Below are 21,773 nucleotides of genomic sequence, written 5' to 3'. Positions count from 1 at the left end.
TTTGATCATAACTACTATGGGGTATTGCGTCATGTTAAGGTAAACAAACCCAGCTGTTTTCACATGATAACGGAGGTCAAGGTCGAACGCAAGTAGATATAATCCTCATTCCTTTTTTTATATATTTTACAGCCAACTTGTTTTTCCAGCTATGAATTTGTTCTGCAATAATTTTAAAATACAAACTTTCTACTTCTTTTAATTGATCAGGCGAAGAGATCTAGATATATATCTTAGTTAAATAATTGGATTATATGTAAAAACAATATTATAGACTTGCCGGACCGTAAGATGGGTTAAAGGTAATTATGTAAATTTACAACCAATATAATTTGCTAAATTCAACTAGCAGCCTCCCAACCCAACGAGAGAGGGAATATCAAGATTAAATCACAAAAATTGAAATTTATTTATATAAAAAGTGAACCAGAAAACAATATACAGGACCCTACAATGTGAAACAAAAGAAATAGTTATTTGTGCAACTAGTGAGCAAATCGAGTGAGGCGATTGCACTTTGCACTCGAGTTGCACATTATATGTTTCCTACAGTTACCATAAAACAAATAAATTGGTAAAGAAACGTGCCTTCACGTTGCAAATCTAGAGTGAGACAAAGTAATTAGAGTGAGGCAATGTTAACACCTGTATGTTGGTTTTTAATTATATGGTGAGCTAATTTATGTATTTTCACCACTGTAATTAATGTTAACATTGTCTCACTGATGAGCGAATTGGCCACTTTGCTTTCTCAAATCAGTGAGAGAACATGTACATTGTTAGGTAACTGTAGGAAAAATAAATTTAGGTGTCGATAGTCACAATCCAATTGAATTTAGACTTTAAGTCAAGGTTCAAAAGTAAGTGAGCCGTGGCACAGACCCACGCGTATGTTCTCCACACCAATGTGTGTCGGCCACTGTGCTGAATCAATCACGTGACCAATCAAAAAGTGCTAAATTACATACCCCATAGTGGAATGAAAATGCTTGAGGCTAGACACGTGCTGCGGCCAAACGAGAAATTTAGGCGCAAACGAAACTAAGAGCGAACTAAGTTGCCGTCAATAGCCTTGTAGAGCTGTCGTCAGCCCGATATCAGCATGATAGATCAGACTGTCCACCCTAAAGGTAGGTTTAGGGAATATGGACATTCAACTGAAGAAAAAGCTTCAAATTAGTACCAATGAGGGGAAAATATTCTCCGGAAAGTAAATAAAAGATTCGTATAGTAACATTCGCCTATTTGTTCTGATGATGATTAGAGTGTCCAATCGAAATCGATCACCACTTACAATCTTTTATGTATATTCACCGTCTTGTCAGTTAACAGTGTATAAGCGTAAATATATGTTTTAAGTGTCATTAGACGTATGTTTTAATTAATTTCACTAAACTTAACAACACGTACATTTCTGATTTAAAACTTCTCGGCCGTTACAATAATAAAAGGTTTATTACTAAACTTAGTAACCCTAAACTAAACTTAAATGTTTATGCATAACGGTATTTTCATACCAAAATGTTGCAATTTAATCAAAGGTTTGATGGAATGTGGAATGTTGTTTAGTAACTATTGGAAGTAATTTTAACATCCAGAGTGGAATTAACCCACGCCAGTCTATAAACACAGAGTCAACAATTCATGATTATATAATGAAGTACTATGAAAGTTGGAACACTTGTATAATATTAACCCAATTTAACTACGTATTTATCAATTAGGGTAAATTGATAAATAGGCTTAGTTATTAATTAATTTATAAACACTTTGTGTTTATTGTTTCGACATTCTAATACAGTTTACATAGTTTGTGTCTCTGCTGTTTAATCTGTAAAAATAAACTTTCAACTCAACCCTCAACCCTCGACTCAACCCATTTGATTGGACGAAACATCCTCAATAAAATTCAATGTAAGAATTAGAACGTCGAATGAAAAAATAATCGTTAAGATAAGGGTAAGGTTATCTATATATAGACTGCAGAGTCTATAGTTAGTGTAGAGTTTACCACCGGCTGTCCTAAACCGATAAACAGCACCTCCCAGGTAAGGGAGTCTCACAGTAGTTGTACGTGAGAGAAGTACGCAATGTGAACACTCACTTCTCTACAAGATTCCTATCCATAAAAAAATGTTATAAAGCATGAGAAGCTAAATCAATGAGAAAGTTCATAATTTATCACACGAAATAAGCGATCTTTCAATCAGGAATATTCATAAAGAATTGTTGTGTTAACAACTAAGCACAACTATTTCATTTAGTTCTGACGTCACTTAATTCATTTCCCAGCTTAATTTAGTAGACTTCCAGCTTCATATAGGGTTCATATTAAGGTAATTCAATAATGGTATGTAAATATATGTTATAATATAAGTTCACTTATAATATAAGTGTTATAAATATAAGTAAATATATGTTATTTACTTACTTTACCACTATGATTAACATATTCTTGCCACAATAACTGAGTATTAATACTAAGTAATTAGCTAGCTGTACGAAAGATTTGATCACAATCTGAATCGTGTACTTTCAGGAATAGTAAGTGACAGCAAGTGCATTTAATGTGCATTTTGTGATATCCGCTATTAAATCTCAATCCTAGATCAGTATCTTTAACAAATCCTTGACATGGCTATTAAACAACTGTATTTTTTCTCTGAATTATTTTCCTCTCGTGCCGTAATCTTTTATAAGGCTTTCCGCTTTGTGAAGTAAAAGGAATGTGATGTCCGACTTCTTTCCAACACCAAACTCCAGTGACGTAATACTAACAATAATCTGTCCACGTCACATTAGGTTTTGCGGTTTTACTTCACTCATTCTTTGCCGGGCCATTTACACAAAACAATATTTACATTTTTGGCAAGGATGTTAGTGAAAAGCAAAGGGGCAATGATAATGTCTACTAACTTTATTTTATGGGAATACTGTAAAAAAAACTATAATTTTTATTTTTTTATTAAAAACATATTACTATACGCAAAATGCCTTTTTAGATGTATGTATATGTTAATCACTCGTATGATTTTTTGTAGATTTGTAAATGGTTTGTATTATAAACTTATTTCGCATCCTAGGACGCTAGACCTTAAGATAGATAGATAGACTCCTAGACGCTAACTCGGAACGGTTTTACACATTACGCCAATTTGAGCCAGAGGGTAAAGGTGTTAAAACAGTTAAAAACCATTAGTAGAACCAGAACTTCGTAGACCGAAGCATCGATGTTGAATGCTTATAGCTAAATGCTAATATTAAATGCTGATATTAAAATGTTAACAACATTTTAAATTTGGTTAAAAATATATAACATAAGAATAACATGAAGATTTTAATTTACAGTGTTTTTTTTATAATCCCGTAACCACTATAAGCAAACAACTACGCTTTAATGTTGTTAGAATTGTTTGTTTTTATTTTACTTTCAAAATAGTTCAGAAAGTAATTGCAGAAATCTACTCATGAAATTGTAATGGAGGTGATAACGGACACACATGCTAAGAGTAAAACCTGTTAAAACAGTAGTTATATGATGTGGTATTCAATAAGACAAATGTGAACCAGTTAATCCCACTGAATATTGCAATACCAATTAATCCTATTGTTTGCAATTAATTAATTATTGCATAATCGAACAATTTAGAAACACATTCAAGTTCTATTTGCAGAATCGTATTGGATTTCGGTGGTAACGTCACATATTTTTCGCCATAATCTATTATTTATGGTCAGTATATATTATCAGTTTGATGCTCGGGATCGAGAACAATACTGATGTTTTAACGCTAGAATCTATTTTATCAAATGGTTGACTTAATTTTTTGTGGAGAAAAACACAGCTGAACTTAGAAATACATTTCAGTTTAATGCTTATCCAAAGCAAAAAATTTAAAAATTATACAAAACTGTGACTCTTGTTTAGGAAAAGCTATTAATTTAGTTATCAGAAAACCAATTCTATTTAGCTCATTTAGCAATATTAAAGAATTGCAGTAAATCTTAACCGTTTTAAGTTAAAATTTACTGCAATTCTTTAATATTTTATAGGTGTTCTAGACATATAAATCCATAGAGCATTGGTTAATATACTTGTCTTATTGTAATAATCATTTAGATGAGAAACAATATTTTACGGGTGGTAAAAACAACATTGTCGTATCAAACATATACTATAAAGAGGTAAAAGAAAACCTGTATACAGCGTTAACAACGGACTTTTTTTACTTGAATTTCAGTTCTAATTAATGAGTAGGTTTGTACAATTCCTCTAGTGTACCTGCATATTAAGGATACTATTTCATTGTTGCTGTTGCAATATTGTATGCAGTGTATGTATATTATTCATCAACAAAGCCTGAGGACGTAATTACCTACGGGTTCCTCTACACGTGAGATGTCCTTTGTTTAAACTTGGCACATAACAATATGTGATACATAATATTATCACCTCAGAAAACATACAGACCAAGCAAATTATTGTCTATTGGTATTCTTTTTGATGAATTGGGTTTACTAGGGGAAATTCATTCTTACAATACTAGAAACAGGCTAAACATATCAATGCCTATTCACAAACTAGGGTTTTACAAAAAGAAAACAACACATGCTGGAGGAAAGTTTCAAAATAATTTACCAGATAACATTAAAAAAATGTAGTATTATTAAGTTAAAAAAATTGCTAAAGAATTATTTAATTTCAAGACCACTATATTTCTTAAAAGAATTTTAGTATGTTTAAGCTTAAATTTAGTCATATGGAAATATTTTTGACGCAATTCTATGTACTAATTTCATGTTCAATAATGAAATAAAGAATGTTTGAATTGAATTCTTATAAAAATATCTACTAAAAAACCATGTCAGATTTATTTTACACTTAGATAATATTACGTTTAATATGTATTCAGGTTTGCTGCGTCAGGTAAGTAAAGGTGGTCTTTTGTATAACTATAGTATAGTATGTAATGAATCAATTTGCAAAATTGAATCAAAATAAATCCATAAACATGTAATTTGCATCAGTTTACATCTTCATAATCGTGGGATTTTTAAATGTTTTTGTTATTTCATCCGCAACCTTTAATCTTATGTTTCAATTCACAAAATGTTTTTTTAAAGCCCTACACGATGGTTGTAGTAAAACTTTTGCATTTCTATGTTTTAAGGGTCGATAACAAAAAAAAAACCCCAATATAACACGCTGTTATTATTTCTCGATATTTCTGGCCACCTACAGCCAACCAGGGCAACTACAATAAATTATCAACGATGTAAATATTTAATATCACAGTGTTTTATTTATTAAATCCTAGATAGATATACAAAAAAGTCAAGTTCGCCTAGAAAGATTTAATCACGCTTAGTCGAGGAGATAATCAGGGTCAGCGATTCTGTCATTTATCTAATGTTGAATAAATTAAAATTTCCATCGCTCTCATAATAGGATTATTAATTGCTATATCTCACCAACGATGACAGCCAAACCACTGCAATTTGCAAATTTAACACAATACATCCACATTACTTAAAAATAGTACATAATGAAAATTTAATATTAAAACAAATTACTGTTCTTTTAATATAATTAAAATTAAATGAATATGACCTGTTATATTAATAAATCAAAGGCCATAAAGCATTGCCAATTATTGTGTTTTTAAATTTTGTATTAATGCTAAGTAATAAATCTCTAATTGAAAACAAGTCGTGTTAATGTATTTTAGTAGTGCAAAATGTATGTGAGATTGTAATTCCTTCTGTTTACGTGTATTATGCATGATAAAAAATTAATTGTTCAAGCTGCATACAATATATTTTATATAATCATGAAAGATGTATTTTGGAAGATTTTAGAAACACTTGTTTCTCTCAAAAGTATAATGTGGTATTTAAGCTCCTTAGAGGAAATCTTGGTTCACTTAAGACACCGTGGTTCTTGGAATTTATCCAAGTGCTTGTTCATGTTCAGAGTATGTTCTTGATTTGTTTACAGTTATTTGGTAAAAGGATTTTTTAGTAATACAAAATATAGAGTGATTAAAATGTTACTACAAGTTGCACTGATACAAGTGGCTATTAGATCGTTTTATATTCGCTGGGTTGATTCCCATACTTGTGATATCCATAATAATCTTACAAAAGTGTAGAGCCAGTGGGAGTACCTGGTCAATATACGGAAGGGTAGACCCGTACTGCGCCAGGTCTAAATAATCCCTCTTTAGCAAACGCCCGTACTGCGCCAGCACTAGTCCAGGTAGGCGAGCCCGCATCATTGGTATTGCGAATGTAAACAAACATCACAGCTTTCGTTATTTCACCTAGGTCAACACCCCTTGTCGCTAATTTAACAAATCTTGCTCTTCACCTCAGTGCCATTGAGGAATCACAATTAGATACATGTTTAGCAATCAACGGTGCTTTGGAAAATGAAAAAAAGTACAAGAAAGAAAGCCACGCTTCTTCGACAACAGTTTGTCAAAACGAAAATTAATCAATTAAGAGCCGGTGACTTGGACCTACTTTGTTTCTTGAAGTGTGTTGCTATCAATTTTGCACCCATTTAGGCCTAAACAATAACATTACTTTTTTGCTACACTACTTTACACCATATACAGAAGCAGGTACTTTTCTTACGACTATTCTCCATTTTTAGGCGTTTCCGTGATAGCAAGTAATAATATCGGTCGTTTCTGTCATCACAGAAAATTGTCACGGATGTTACGCACGCATTTGCTTCCTATTTTATCACTTTAGCTAGTGGGATGATGCTCAGAATGTTTACTTAACTAATTTGCTTTAGTTGAACGCTAAATTAATTATTTTACCGTGGAAAGCGTGACATTATATCGCAATTTGAATTTTGAAAGGTTTTCTATTAATACGGTAGCAAAAAATACTGAATTACTAATTCATCAACTTAAATGTGTCTTCGAATCATTGTTGTATCTTTGTTTATCGCTTTTGCCATAGTTTTTCATACAACCGATTTATTTTTGTTACCATGGATATTGAAAACTGCATTTATATTAATTCAATCAATGCACGCAGTAATTTCAACGAAACATAGTTTAATAAAAATATGCCCATATAAGTAACTTCTTTGTATAAACAAGTGGATCTGTCATCTCCTAAAAAGATTGTTCAACCCGGAAGACATGGGATCTGACCTCTCAACGTTCAAGAGTAAGAGATTGTCACGTCACGTCAAATATTTGGATATACACGGCTACGTTGTACTATTTGATTGAGTAAGTACACGTCTATGGAGTGTTAATATAAGAGCAATAGCCTACATATAAATAGAATGCAATTGTTCAACTAATGTTAATAGGACTAAATCTAAAGCAATATAAATCGCTCGAAATGTATAGAGTAATTTGTAGTTTTAAATACAAACTTAGCACACAACATCTACAGAAGGAAGTAAAACGTTAGGAAGCAATACATTATTTTGAGACTTTGAAGTTGGACAACAAAGATATCAATTTGGTAAATTTGATGCGTAATAATAACGTAATCTATTTGATTAGTAATATCAATAAGGTCGTAACACTATGTGTTGGGCATCACCCTACACTAGATCCAAACATCTACAGTATCTAGAAAACAAAACAAGGATAGACATATTAGACGATAAGTTATTCCTAGATATTGGATACTTAAGTCCCTCCATTATGATTATGTTGATTAAATTAAATCAAATATTTTGTTATCCAATTTGTAAACTCAAATCTCTCTGGATTTGGAAATTTGGATTACTTTACCACGTCGTATTGTCATCAGATTTCATGTTAAATATTATCCTTTTTTTAAATTGAGAGAAAATTTCCGGTTAAACGTTTGCATTATATTGTCAAAGGATATCTCATTGAGACATAAGAGGTCGACTAATGTGTGTGATATGTTTACTTCCGAATCTTTCATATTACCTTCAGTTGTATTATGTTACGAGTTGGGGAAATTATGCTTTATAAATGTAAACTGTGACTTCTAAAGGAAATATTGTTGAAAAAGATTACTAAATTTAAATGCTAAAATAAACGTCAGAAATTAAAATAAAATATGATTTGTCTCAGATTTAACGCAGGAGTGGGATTGGACTAGAGACTGGAGGAGTTAGTATACACGTACGGTATTATATTATGTTATTTTCTCTAAATTATCATTATGAATTTTAAGCCGCTCCTCGACCCGGGCGAGTCAAGTCACAGCTTGGCAGAGAATAAGCTTTTGATACCACGATCACACCAATGGAATGGACACAGCAATGTTATCCATACTCTCATATGGATGTATTAATTCACTTACATCCCTGCGAGAGGCAAATGCAATTACTTACATTTTATGTATTTTAGTAAAAAGAACTTCTTATGAGTTTAATAAATATAATAGTAAAAAGTTAAGTAGCTTTTAAAATTTATATAAACGATAGCAGAAGTTTGTTTAAATTGTATAACTTGTATAAAACAGAGCTCTCACAATGCAAAATATTGCTTTGTTTACATTGGGCCTGCAATAGTTCAGGGGTTTACCACCAGATGGCATTGGGGTATATCTCTGGCGGCTAGTTTAGGAATTAGCTACCCTTACAAATTGCCATCTAAAGATTGATGTGGTCAATAAGGATTCAATTAATATGCATTAGCTTAAAACTGACAGAAACGAAGATATATATATTTACAGAAATATGAAATGAAACATTTTCTCAATTTGAGTAAACCCTAATACACTTTTATTATTTCATGTTTGTGTACGTATGTTGAGAGTTGCTAAGAATATTCACACCAAAACTGCAGCATCGATGGAAGTTTTGAAAACTTGACTAATGATGTAAATTTGAAAGCAACACATTTCTGAACTGAACCTTAGGTGAGTTACATTAACTTTAATCCTCAATTTTATTACAGATAATACTGATATAATTATTGTATTAAATGAATTAACATTCACACAACTTTCAGAAGTCAAATTTTACCTCCTTCCATAACCATTCATGCGTAGCCTAAAAATACAATATTGAATGTTATCACAGCCAATAGACCATTGGACTATGCCATAATAGTCTGTGATGTTTTATATATTTACAGTATTTATATTAAGTTTACATTAGACCTGCATTTCAGCAGTAAAAATTGTAACAATTGTGTTTCGTATTTTAATAATGTTATTTTCAAACGCCTTCCAGTAAGCATGTTAATAACACTTGAGTTGCTTTTCTATGGTAAATTTAAACTTTACAACACATATTTAACACGACAAATGCAAAAAAATGTTTAATAGTGGTGATACGATTGGCATTTCATGAACAAACAGAACAGGCAAACAATCACAAATTTTACAATTAGAACTACTGACAGGTTCTGTAAATCATATAAGTTTAATTCTTAATATTTCACAGCGCAGTAGCATTGAAATTATATTATCCTACATAAAGTGTGTCCCCAGTGAAAACTGTGTTAATTTAGAAGATTAAACAGTAGATAGCTTACTAATATTTTCTTACTGTGTAAATGATTTTACCAAGATGTACTAAGATGTTTTGTAATCGGACATTGCAGTTCTATTGAATGATCCTCAATTTCAACGGAAACACCTAAATGAACCAGAGAAGAAATATTTCTTGAGCCATCACAGTCACTAGGTGGGTCGACAACTGGGCCTGTACCGTACATACAACGGATTGTTGGGAATGAAATGAGAGGTTTGCCAAACTATACATGGTGTGTATAGCGTCTAGAGAAAGCTTCTTTCAAGAACTTTGAAAATCCTAGAACCTTATGAAAAATTCAAGTTGAACCTTAATTTGTATTCGAAAAATGAAATATATGCGTTTCAATATAGTATCGAGGTATTGTTTTAGTCTAGCACAAAACAAATAGCATACTCTTGGAATAAAATTCGCATTATCAAATTAAATTGAATCAAACCGACAACCTAATATCAGCCTGAGAGTGTACTGCTGTCCATAATTTGATTTGTGTCATTTTAACTGCAGTACTTTTTAACCTAGCCAATTCAGGAAAACATGTTGGAACTACAGTATAACTTCTTGTCAATGTCATCACCATAGTATAGAAAACTCAAGAAACAATAATATAATTTGTACTGTGCTCTCTGAATTTTTGTATTCGTTTCGGTATATAAAAAGTAATTATTCCAATGAAAACTTCACATTTTTGTTTTCTAATTGACAATTCAAAACCAGCAACGTAAGTATTTCCATCCATTATTTCCATTATTTTGTAATACAATAAGTGAATTACAACATCTTCTTGATTTAATCACAAGATGCGTTTAAAACTAAAGACATTGTCGTCACGACATTAAGGACAATTTTTTGTAAAGAGATTAATACAAATGTGAAATAAGGAGGTGGATTTGGAATAAATTGAGAGGCAAAACATACACACACCTACGCGGTACCATGATAACTGCACACTTGTGAACAAATATAGAAAAGTAAAATATTCTTTACTGGTGAGGACCTAGTGCTCAAGAGAGTATATATGAGGTATATATATATATATATATATGATATATATATGGTATATATATGAGTATATATATATGTCTCCTATCTTGCCTGAATTTAACATGTAATTATTATAAGTAGACTTTCGGTCAATCGTGTCTTATTTACGCCGGGGGCATTTTTTATGCAATAACTAAAAGAATAAAGAATGCGTAGAAGGGGAAGTGGTTCAATCCTCTTAAGGTTTGTTGTGGCATTAGTCAAATTTTACAATTTTTTTAAATTTTGAAGTTGAGTAAGACTAGTTGAGTATTAGGCCAGTTGCTAGTAAATTTTCGAAAAATCAGATCCATCAGACAAAAAAGCTGGATAAAATTAAGCTATTTATTGAATAGTTAAAACGCTTAGATATGTTTCGAAATTAACGGAAAAAATATTTCCCTACTGATTTGTTAATTCGCTCTGAATATCTTTATGTGAGGGATGATATCGTGGCAAAGCGCGGGGCTTTAGTCCGCAAGGTCCCAGGTTCAAATCCTTCCAATAACCAATGGGGGTTTGCTATGTAATAGAACCACGACCATCATGGCCTAGCATAAATTAATAGGTGGAACTTTTCGGGTTCCAAAAGAAATCTAAGTTGCCTAACAGCATTGAGGAAAATAAATTAACGTGTTACAAACCTCAAATCCCAAACCTACAATTTCTTATCTGGCTCTGAAAAATCAACTTCGAATCAAGCTCGAATCCAACAAATCAGAAATCATTAAAATCGATCCAGCCGGTCTCGAGTTACAAACTGTTGAACTAAAACGACTTTGTTATATATATATTATATAATATATTAGGATATATAATAGTTTAGTTATATAATATTAGTAGGATAAGTCACAGAGTGTTTATATAACACTAAATTAACTCTCAGACTCATTAATAGGGCAGTTTCTCTCAGAAATATTATTACAAAGAAAAGGCCGCTCTGGCGCAGTACAGGTCTGATTTTGGGTGGTAGATTATAGTGCTGGCGCAGTACGGGCCTGCTACCTGGACTCTCTGGCGCAATACGGGCTCCCCGATACGGGGTCCTGCTCGGTTGCAGGTTGATGGTGTTAGTGAATAACGAAAAAATATAGCACACGACTCTTTTACTTCTTACAATGTGAAATAGAAAGACATGCAAATAGGCTGGCGCGTATTTCGGTTATATTTGTGCACACGGTGTTAAAATAAACACAATATCAACATATAATAAAACATAACAAAAGTAAGATAATGATTAAGTAATTTAAAAAGCAAACATCCAAACATAAAATTACAGAAATTATAAGCTAATTTGATTATGAAAGATAAATGTTACTAAGCCTTGTTTGCAAAGTTGAACATTCAATAGGAAAACGCATTTACTTGGAGAAAGAAACTCTTGCAGATATCACTAATGTTTTAATGTTTGAATACATTTTATTATCTTATTTTAAATTTCACCCATCAAAAGAAATTCAAATAAAGGATTATTTTAAATAATTATTTTGAAAATATAAAATTTAGGGCTGCAGTATGATATAACAACACTATAACCAGTATAACCACTATAATGACTTAACACGAGTTAAGTACACTAGGAAACATACTAGTTATACTAGTTATAACTAGTATGTTTCCTAGTGTACTTAACTCGTGTTATATTGATCCAATGGGTTCACCCTGCATATGATTCTCAATTTGAAAGTTACCCTAGTTATAAATTAAAATCATAAATGAGCTTACAACTGTTTAATCAGAGGAAAATTACGGAATTACGTACTACTTTACACAAAATGCAAGATAAGCTTATTCATGGTTGTTAAGTCATATCCAAAATCTTAAAAACGTAAACTTATTCCCTACATAATTTTTCAACTTAAAGTGTATTAAAATAATATTATAATTAAGTTTGCGATCCCAAGAATTATATAAAGCCAAATGGGGTTTCCACCAACTTCACCTTTAATTACCATCCATATTTAACTAGTTATATATCTATGTTAATTACATTCAAATGTATACCACGTTATGTATCTTGAAAAATGACTGAAGTTCACTATAGTAATGAAAAAATATTCAATGAAGTAAATATCTAGGCATGAATTTGACGTTTATTGCACTAATAACCTTCTAAAAAATTATAGTTAATTAAAAAAAAGATTTTTTATTTAATCTAGACTTTTACTTTTTTATTTTAATCTATATAATATTCGGAGGCTTGGAACTGGATTTGTAGTGACTGAAAGATATTAGTGCAACGGCAAAGTTTGTAAATGGCGCATTTGTGGTTGAAATCTAGTCGTTAGTTTCCCCTAACAATTTCCTCAAATGAAGTAATTCTTATACGTTCAGGAATCTTATTTCCATGTAAAAAGGCTTCCGTTACAAAAACTTGTGTATAGCAAGGGTCAAAGGATCCTTGGGAAGGGTTTGTGGATTAAAACAAATAAGCTGTTCGCTAAGAAGAGACAATTTTATGAGCAAAGTGTCCATGTTTAAAGAGGTTTCAGCAATATTTCCTTGTTATTCATTTTTTTGACTAGAGCGCTACCGTCATTCTGTTTTAATAAAATAGTAAAAAATCTCGTAAAAGAGTCAAAAGATCATCCCTTTGTCATGGTTTTAAGGTGTCATTTTTATTTTGAAGCTGCAGCTGTTATAGAAGATACAAGTCTCACAAATTAAAACCCCTATACTAGCTTGTTTTAGGTAATGGCCATACACAGCATTAAAATGCATCTAAAGGGGGAAAATATACATTCTGATCCCATGTGTTCTCAAAATAGCCTTTTACTGTCAGTAACATGAGATAGATTCGTCAAATAAAACATAAAATAAACACTGATTTTGCCCTATTTTATGTACACTGATAATGCTGAATTCAACATATAATAGGACTTAGTATAATGTAAAACGGTTCTGGGGCTTAGCGTGCTAGGTTGAAAATAAGGGACATGCAAATTCTTACATTATTGTTTTATTTTTTTGTTTATATTGGGTCTTTGAAAGTAGGCTACTTAATTATAGTTGCAAGGTGTATTTTAGAAATAATTACAACTACCGTGAATTACATTTTAACAACACAACTAGGTCATTATGATGGTATATATATATATATATATATTTTTTTTTTTTTTACTTCATTGCCGGTCTTCTAATATGCATCGTTCTAGCTATCTATTAGATTTCGCGTAATTGATGATTTATTGTAGAACTTGCGGAAACGGCGAGTTGAGACTCGTTTACAATAAATTCCCAATAACAATAAAACTCATAGATAACTATGCAACAATGCATATCAGCTGATTTGCAATGAAACAAATAATATAGTGAGACCAAAGTGTGAGATGCGGTGTCTTATGTTACATTTAATTTTGGTTGCGTAGGCCTAAACAACACCCTTTATACCCCTTTTGTGTGTGTCATACATAATACTGTGTAGGCGAGTTGCCATGTAGCCTACCAACAGACGTAGTGGCAAATGAGTTTCAGTCAATATTTACCACAGATCAGCCACGTGGTCTACTTTCAAAGCTCTCACCACAGCATCATTAGGCTAAATTTGCATCACAGATCAAGTGACTCGGAGTCTGGTGATAGCTTGCTCTCAATGTGGGATTTAACATAAGAATCAATGAAAGAATAGTGAGTAGTTATTTACTAATTAAACTAATACAGAATTTTGTCGTAAAAAAATCTGTCCTATTACAGTAGGCCTTTCATTTACAACCAAGCAAAAAACATAGCCTCATATTACTATGCACTAACTGTAACATAATTTAGATTGCTCAGTTGAAATGGACAAAAAATTCTTAAACAATAGGTTGATTAATTATAGTGCCTATAGTCCTATTAAAAAAAAAATTGAAAAACTGTGATCACACAGGGAAGTAAATAAACAAAATTTAGATTCTACAGGGTGAATAAAAAGTCAAGAACCCCCCCCCCCCTCTAATATTTTTCTAAGTAAATATACAAAGATATCCTTTTGGTGGTCTTGCAATCTTAGCAGGAAGGTTCATTTACTGATTTTGAAATTTTTGAGAGTCCCCAAAAAGGGGGGATTTGTGGGGCAACTCAACAGTTTTAAACGTAAACTCTCTTCAAGTGACACCTCATTTTGAAGTGTTTACAAAAACTTAAAGAATTGTGAAAACTAGAGATCGTTATCTCTTCTCTATCCAAAATGGTAGTCCCATAAAAGATTAATGACGTTACTGTTACATTAATATTATTGTGTAATAAAAAGTAACTTTCCTCCCTTGAATTTGTTCCTAAGTAAATATTATAGAGTTGTCCTTTTGGTGGCCAGGCAACCTTAGCAGGTAGTTTAATTTAATGATTTTGAAATTTTTGAGTGTCCCCAAAAAGGGGACAACTCAAAAACTTTAAATGTAAACCCCCTTCAAGTGACGCCTCATTTTGAAGTAATTACAAATACTTAAAGAATAGTGAAAATTCTATTATAAATATAAATTTAATATGAATTTAAATTATACATATTATTTTATATAAATTACATTATTACCTTATATGTGATACATTTACGTCACATTCTATTTATAGCTAATGTTAATATATAAAATATTGATAAAATTAGCAAAATTTCAAATAAAAAGTGTCATTAAAAGTGTTCAGGTTCAAAAAAAAGCTTCTTACCTTGCTCTCTTTGATAGGGAGTCACAGTACACTGATCTGGAACAACAGTTTTCAATAATTAAATTTATAAACAATACATTTTCTTTGTAAAAAAAAAGTCAAATACAGTTATCAAATGACTAGAAAGGTTTTAATAAGTTTATATTTCCTTCCTGAAACCATTAAGCTACTGAACTGTGGAATTTAATTGGAAAATCTAATGTCTGACTACAAACATGGACACAGAGCAAAAATATATTTCTTTATAAATAGTATATTATGTAAGGTTTCAGGGAATTCAAAGTGGTATTCAAAAACATGTGGATTGCGCTTATTGAACCCAAATAACTCTCAACATTACTCTCAATACTCCCAACAATTGTGATACCAAGAATTTGAAGCCTAAACATAGCTCCATTCACCCGGATAACAGTTAAATTACATGTTTATTAGTACATGGCATGAACTAGTTTCTAAAACAGTTGTTGAGCTCGTTACGATTCTTTACTTATTTTAACAATCAACAGCTTGAAGTTATATTTTAATTATAATTGATACTTTTTTGAAAGAAAAAAAACTTTTTTAGACATTTGATGCAAGTTGTTGTTATATATAAAAAGATACCACGAGCTAAAAAGAAACCATTAAGTTTAAAACCAATTACAAGTGCTATAGCATGAGCATGTCTCGATAAAATGAAGTCCAAAGCACAACGAGTTAATATTATGTTTATGAATTTGATTTAAAAAAAGTAATAATAGTATTTTATTTACTGCAGAACAAAATTCAATTGATCAATACATTTATCGAAATGTCGTTTTTCTCCATCAGTTACTGAGTTTTCCATTTAACATTCTTAAGAAGATTGAACACATTTCTTAGGATATTGTTAGTTAAATACTAACGTTGTGTTTTAAACAATTTTTATTTCAAAACCCGACTTTTTGTTAAAATTATTGTCTATAACAACATAAATTGTTGTTTTAAATTATATAAAATATAAATTTTTTAAACACGTACGATAACTCACATAAGTCCGAAATCATAAATACTAGTTAAACATTAAGTATTTACGTGGTAAAAGCTCCTTTACGATGGAGTCAAATTATTTTTCCAAATTAATCTGAAACTTAACATTTTTCCAGTTGTTTGATGTGATATATTAACAAAGTTTAATTATTTTCCTTTACAATAATTTGTATTTGTATTTTCACCGCAAGTTGTAAAAATACTTAAAATATTACTTTTTGCAAAAAATAATTGTTTACAAGGAAAGGCTATTTGACAGAAATGTTCGTTATGTCTCCAGAAAAATCTTTCTCGAATGGAAAAATATATTACAACTTAACCAAACATAGCTTTGTATTATTGTATTCCTTCGTCATTTGTAAGATAAAGTTTTTTTTTTTTTTTGTATTCTTATAATTAACTTATTAAAGTGATTTCTAGTTTTTACATTTTTACTTGCCACAAGTTTCAAAATAGGCTTCATTTAGGGAATGGTTATAAAGTTTGGTTGGGAAATGATTGATTTATTAGATTCGAGAGGTTGAACTTTAGTTTTCTTCCCCCAAAATGAACAATGTAAAGTAGTTTGATGTAACTATACGAAGCTTGATAGCTTGATTGATACACTGTGACATATTGGTTGGTTGAGTCAGTGATGCCATCATATGGCACTAACGAGAGGTCGAAATATGACATAGCAACTCTCATTATGTCAAAGGACATCTGTATGCAAATCACAGGCTAAAATGTGTTTTATGTGATGTTTACCACATTCAAATGGTTTTGTGTTAATTGTTTACTTTTCCAGCAATAAACATTTCATTTTTGGTATTAGTATTTGAGTTTCAAGATGTTTCATAAGTATACAAATATATCCAAATTTGTTCACCACTGAAGTTGTTAGTGTACAAACCAGATGTGTAAGATTTTGCATTAATAAATTGTAGATCGAGAGAGTAATTTCTCCAAATGAAGTTGAAACACCTAAGCTGTGTAATTCTATATTGTATGATGCGATTAAGCTTAATTTACAAAGTTGAGTGTTCCTCAAATTTATTACTTTTTTGTAAAATGTTGTGGATATAAGAAAAGAAATATTTCAAAGTTGTTTATTTTAGCATATTTTCCATATAGGGAATAAGCTGTTACGGTTATTCTAATGGTAAGACCGAGCAAGGGACTAATTGTTGTAAGATTACATGTATGAATATTTTATCCAAACTCTGAAAAGGTTTGATGATTAAACTGTATGTATGTGCTTATTGTGGAATACAAAAAAAATAAATTCTACGTGGTTGTGTTGTTAGCTTAAAATATAATAGGCTTACTATAATCCTAGTTTATATGAGCGTTGTTAGAGACTCCTAAATTTGAGTCTTAAATTCAACACTCAATTATCGAGTTATAAGCCTTATATTTTGTTCAGTTTATGTTAGAATCTGGGAGAAAAGTTACGTTGATACGGCAAGGCTAAGTTACTTTGTTTGCTATTGATTGCTACACACTGGGATTTCATTTCACATTGTTATCACAAGAAGAACAACTAGAGGACCCATGCTGCTCCGCAGCGATAAAATGAATATAATATCCGAGATATAGGCCTAACCAAGTTCATGATTTTTGATTGAGTAAAACAGTATCTTGAGCTTAACTGATTCAAACGATCAATAGCTCAAATTAAAGCCTATAATTGACTGATTATTTTGAGTCTAAAACGTATAAAAAACCTCAACATTACTGGAGCTATTGATTGTTACTCATAGAAATACCTTATATAAAAAAAATGTTTGTTGTTCACCTTGCGTTTGCTTGAAACTCGCCCGATTTGAAAAACTAATAGCTTAAATGAAAGCCGGTATTTCTCTGGAGGTCCTTAGACCAAAATATATAGGATTATATAATTATATAACTGGTGAAATACATCTTAAATTGAAGAAAGAATCCGAAAATGAATCAAATTACGTTTTTTGGTCGAACAATACAGTAGGTAAATATATGCCGATGCTTGATGGCAAATCGGTGCGTGCATACCTTCAATTTGAGACCTCAATCATGAAAATCGGTCGGGTAGAAGGGCCAATCGAACTTGGAAAAGAGAAACCAAATTTAACTCCCATAAGAAATACATGGGGAGCAAATTTCTTTTACGTATAAGCCGAGTGGGATTATAGATAAATATATGCCGATGCTTGATGGCAAATCTGTGCGTGCATACCTTCAATTTGAGACCTCAATCATGAAAATCGGTCGGGTAGAAGAGCCAATCGAACTCGGCAAAGATAAACTAAATTTAACTCCCATAGGAAATACATGGGGAGCAAATTTCTTTTACGTATAAGCCGAGTGGGATTATAGATAAATATATGCCGATGCTTGATGGCAAATCTGTGCGTGCATACCTTCAATTTGAGACCTCAATCATGAAAATCAGTCGGGTAGAAGAGCCAATCGAACTCGGCAAAGATAAACTAAATTTAGCTCCCATAGGAAATACATGGGGAGTAAATTTCTTTTACGTATAAGCCGAGTGGGATTATAGATAAATATATGCCGATGCTTGATGGCAAATCTGTGCGTGCATACCTTCAATTTGAGACCTCAATCATGAAAATCGGTCGGTTAGAAGAGCCAATCGAACTCGGCAAAGATAAACCAAATTTAACTCCCATAAGAAATACATGGGGAGCAAATTTCTTTTACGTATAAGCCGAGTGGGATTATAGATAAATATATGCCGATGCTTGATGGCAAATCTGTGCGTGCATACCTTCAATTTGAGACCTCAATCATGAAAATCGGTCGGGTAGAAGAGCCAATCGAACTCGGCAAAGATAAACCAAATTTAACTCCCATAAGAAATACATGGGGAGCAAATTTCTTTTACGTACCAGCCGAGTGGGATTATAGATAAATATATGCCGATGCTTGATGGCAAATCTGTGCGTGCATACCTTCAATTTGAGACCTCAATCATGAAAATCGGTCGGGTAGAAGAGCCAATCTAACTCGGCAAAGATAAACCAAATTTAACTCCCATAAGAAATACATGGGGAGCAAATTTCTTTTACGTATCAGCCGAGTGGGATTATAGATAAATATATGCCGATGCTTGATGGCAAATCTGTGCGTGCATACCTTCAATTTGAGACCTCAATCATGAAAATCGGTCCGGTAGAAGAGCCAATCGAACTCGGAAAAGAAAAACCAAATTTTTTTAATATATAAGATTACTATTGGTTAACGCTTCTAATTTTTTTATGTGGACGAAACACAATAGAAAATATAATCAAAGTAAATAACCAATGTTTATAAATACCATGTGTTGTTCAAAGCGTTTAAATATTCATGTCAATCATGTCTTACTTTTAGTACTGGAATTACACAATATAAATAAGAATGAACTTATATAAAAAAAACCCAGTATAAACAACAGCAATAAACAATACATCCTAAATACAATAAACTTAAACGTGTTTAACCTTAAACATAAGTGGCCGTGATGGGTTCCTATTTAATAGCGTGTAAGGGGGGGGGGAATGAGATTTTAAAATTAAAATTCTGCAAATTTAATGTTTTCTTTTATCTCTAGAACAACCAATAGATGGTCTAACAGTAAAATACATTCACAATAGTTTTTGTGATAAAATGAATATATAAATAACAATATATTATTCCGTTTAGAAAGGTTCGATTAACTTCGATACTCTTCATCTATAACGTTTTATAGCTTAAGGGTCAGAATCTTATCCGACGTTGCCCAAAATAGAAGTTTCAATCATTCTAGGTTTTCAATTCCCTCAAGACTGAATCTTTCTCTGATCCCTCCGTAAACATGAAAATAAAGGACCACTTATATAGGTTGTTTGCATTATATTTGCTTTCTTGTTTCTCAGACAATCGTGAATCGGGCTGAATGTAAAGAAAACAAATCATTATCATATCGTTTCCATACGTTTAATAGCATCAAAGGTTATTTCATTTGATCTAAAATTATCACGGAAGCAATAATTTTTATTGGCATAATCACGTTTTATTCTTCAATTATACCTGAATTGTGTTACAATTGTACAGTATTAGTATTGTGCCATACACAAAGTGGCGATACTACTTTAATTCTGAAAGTATATTAGTTATGCTAACATTTATATAATTTCGATCTTTTCCCTCTATCCTCTATTCTTTTGAATGTGTATTAGTGTAAAGTTACCTTACTTAAACAAATAGGACAGTAAAAAAAGGGTTTTTTCATTATTGTATAAACATTGTAAACATTTATTTCGGTGTATTTTTAGCGAATTTCTCATATAGTGAATAAGTTATATCTAACATTAATTTCGAAGTGATGTTATAAAGTGTGTGAGTGTTATATGTATATGTATACTAGCATTTACAAACGATTTCTGTAAGTATATGTATGGTAATGTTACATTATTACTAATTGTTGATGGTAGTTTTTGTAAAATTCAAATACCTGAGAAAGAAATACGTTTCAAGAGTGCGAATGTATTATAAGCCTCATGTTAGATGCATTCATTCCTACATATTTATGAGGTTGAACGGATTAGATACAGAATTTTAACCTGTTTGAAGTAATTGAAATAACGTTGATGAATAAACATATAGAACATGTTACCAATTACATATGACGTGTATTATTTCATCCATTTTTTAAAATATACCTACTTAGTATGGACTTATTACTTTTTAATTATTGGTATATATATCTTTGTAAAGAGTATTAGACTATTTTTTTAATGGTTGGTCGCATTTTTAACCTTACATTTTCCGTCCCTGGGTTTGTTTATGGAACGTATCCAGTAAAGCAAGGAATAAACTGTTACATACAAAAACGAAATTTGATGATGAAATACCTTTTGACAAGGATAACAGTACGCAAATACACCAATTCAATGAGTAACTCAAAATGTAACGGTTTCAAAATACGAAAAAAGAATTTGTTACAAATTAAATATTTTGTATAGCCAAGCTAAGACTACTGGTACACATTCTATAAAGGTAAATAATCAATTACATAAAACGATTGGTTACAATAGTTATTGTAAATTTTCCTCTGATACGTGTTGATGGTTATTAACCTTTTCAAAGTAACCAAATTGTTCACAAAAGTAACTAGTACGTTAGTTTACACCTGTTTTGACTAAGTAACTTTGTTTATTTTCTTATCGGGTTAGGTATTCACCTATATACTTTAGTTTACAAGACGTTTTAGTTTTTATGTTTTTATATCAGACTACACAGAAACAGGTACTTTTCCATCCGTATTGGATAGGCTTGAAAGTTGCCATTTACCGTGAATAAACATGGGAAATTAACGTTATGTACTTTTATCGTGCACTTAATGTCCTGAATAAATTGTGATACGCGTTTAAAATGTACTAATTATGTGTATTATGATGTAAAGTATTGTACGGTACTCGCCCGGTAAGCTTTAACACTCGCACGAAAATTCCGCGCGAGGCGTCACGGTAAAACACCACGGGCTCGTAACGTAATATACTATTACTACTCAGTTAGTTTACTAAACAGAAAAACAGGCTTGTAATAAACCTATGTAATTGCAATGCAATAATTCGTTGTGATGTCAAGTTTCAATTAACTATCTTAAGCA

At 31.4% G+C, this 21,773-nt stretch overlaps 2 protein-coding genes across 4 annotated transcripts in view; both read right to left on the bottom strand.

Annotated features, from left to right (window-relative positions):
* LOC128996124 (dnaJ protein homolog 1-like) overlaps positions 1-21,773 on the bottom strand; it is a 448,367-nt gene that overhangs the window by 338,867 nt on the left and 87,727 nt on the right. The gene's annotated exons all lie outside the window — the stretch shown is intronic.
* LOC128996125 (adipokinetic hormone/corazonin-related peptide receptor variant I-like) overlaps positions 1-21,773 on the bottom strand; it is a 209,806-nt gene that overhangs the window by 107,264 nt on the left and 80,769 nt on the right. For 2 of the 3 annotated variants that reach the window (XM_054421243.1, XM_054421242.1), the window contains exon 3: positions 15,158-15,193. The exons of the other annotated variant lie outside the window; for it this stretch is intronic. The gene's annotated coding sequence lies outside the window, so the exon portion shown is untranslated. The remainder of the gene's footprint in view (positions 1-15,157; positions 15,194-21,773) is intronic. 3 annotated transcript variants of the gene reach the window in all.

This window comes from Macrosteles quadrilineatus, unplaced genomic scaffold (assembly GCF_028750875.1).
Source record: "Macrosteles quadrilineatus isolate MER2022 unplaced genomic scaffold, UCM_ALF_1.0 Scaffold_6__1_contigs__length_79288215, whole genome shotgun sequence".
NCBI lineage: Eukaryota > Metazoa > Arthropoda > Insecta > Hemiptera > Cicadellidae > Macrosteles > Macrosteles quadrilineatus.
Note: the sequence above shows the minus strand (reverse complement) of the source record. Positions and strands in the feature narration are given on the sequence as shown.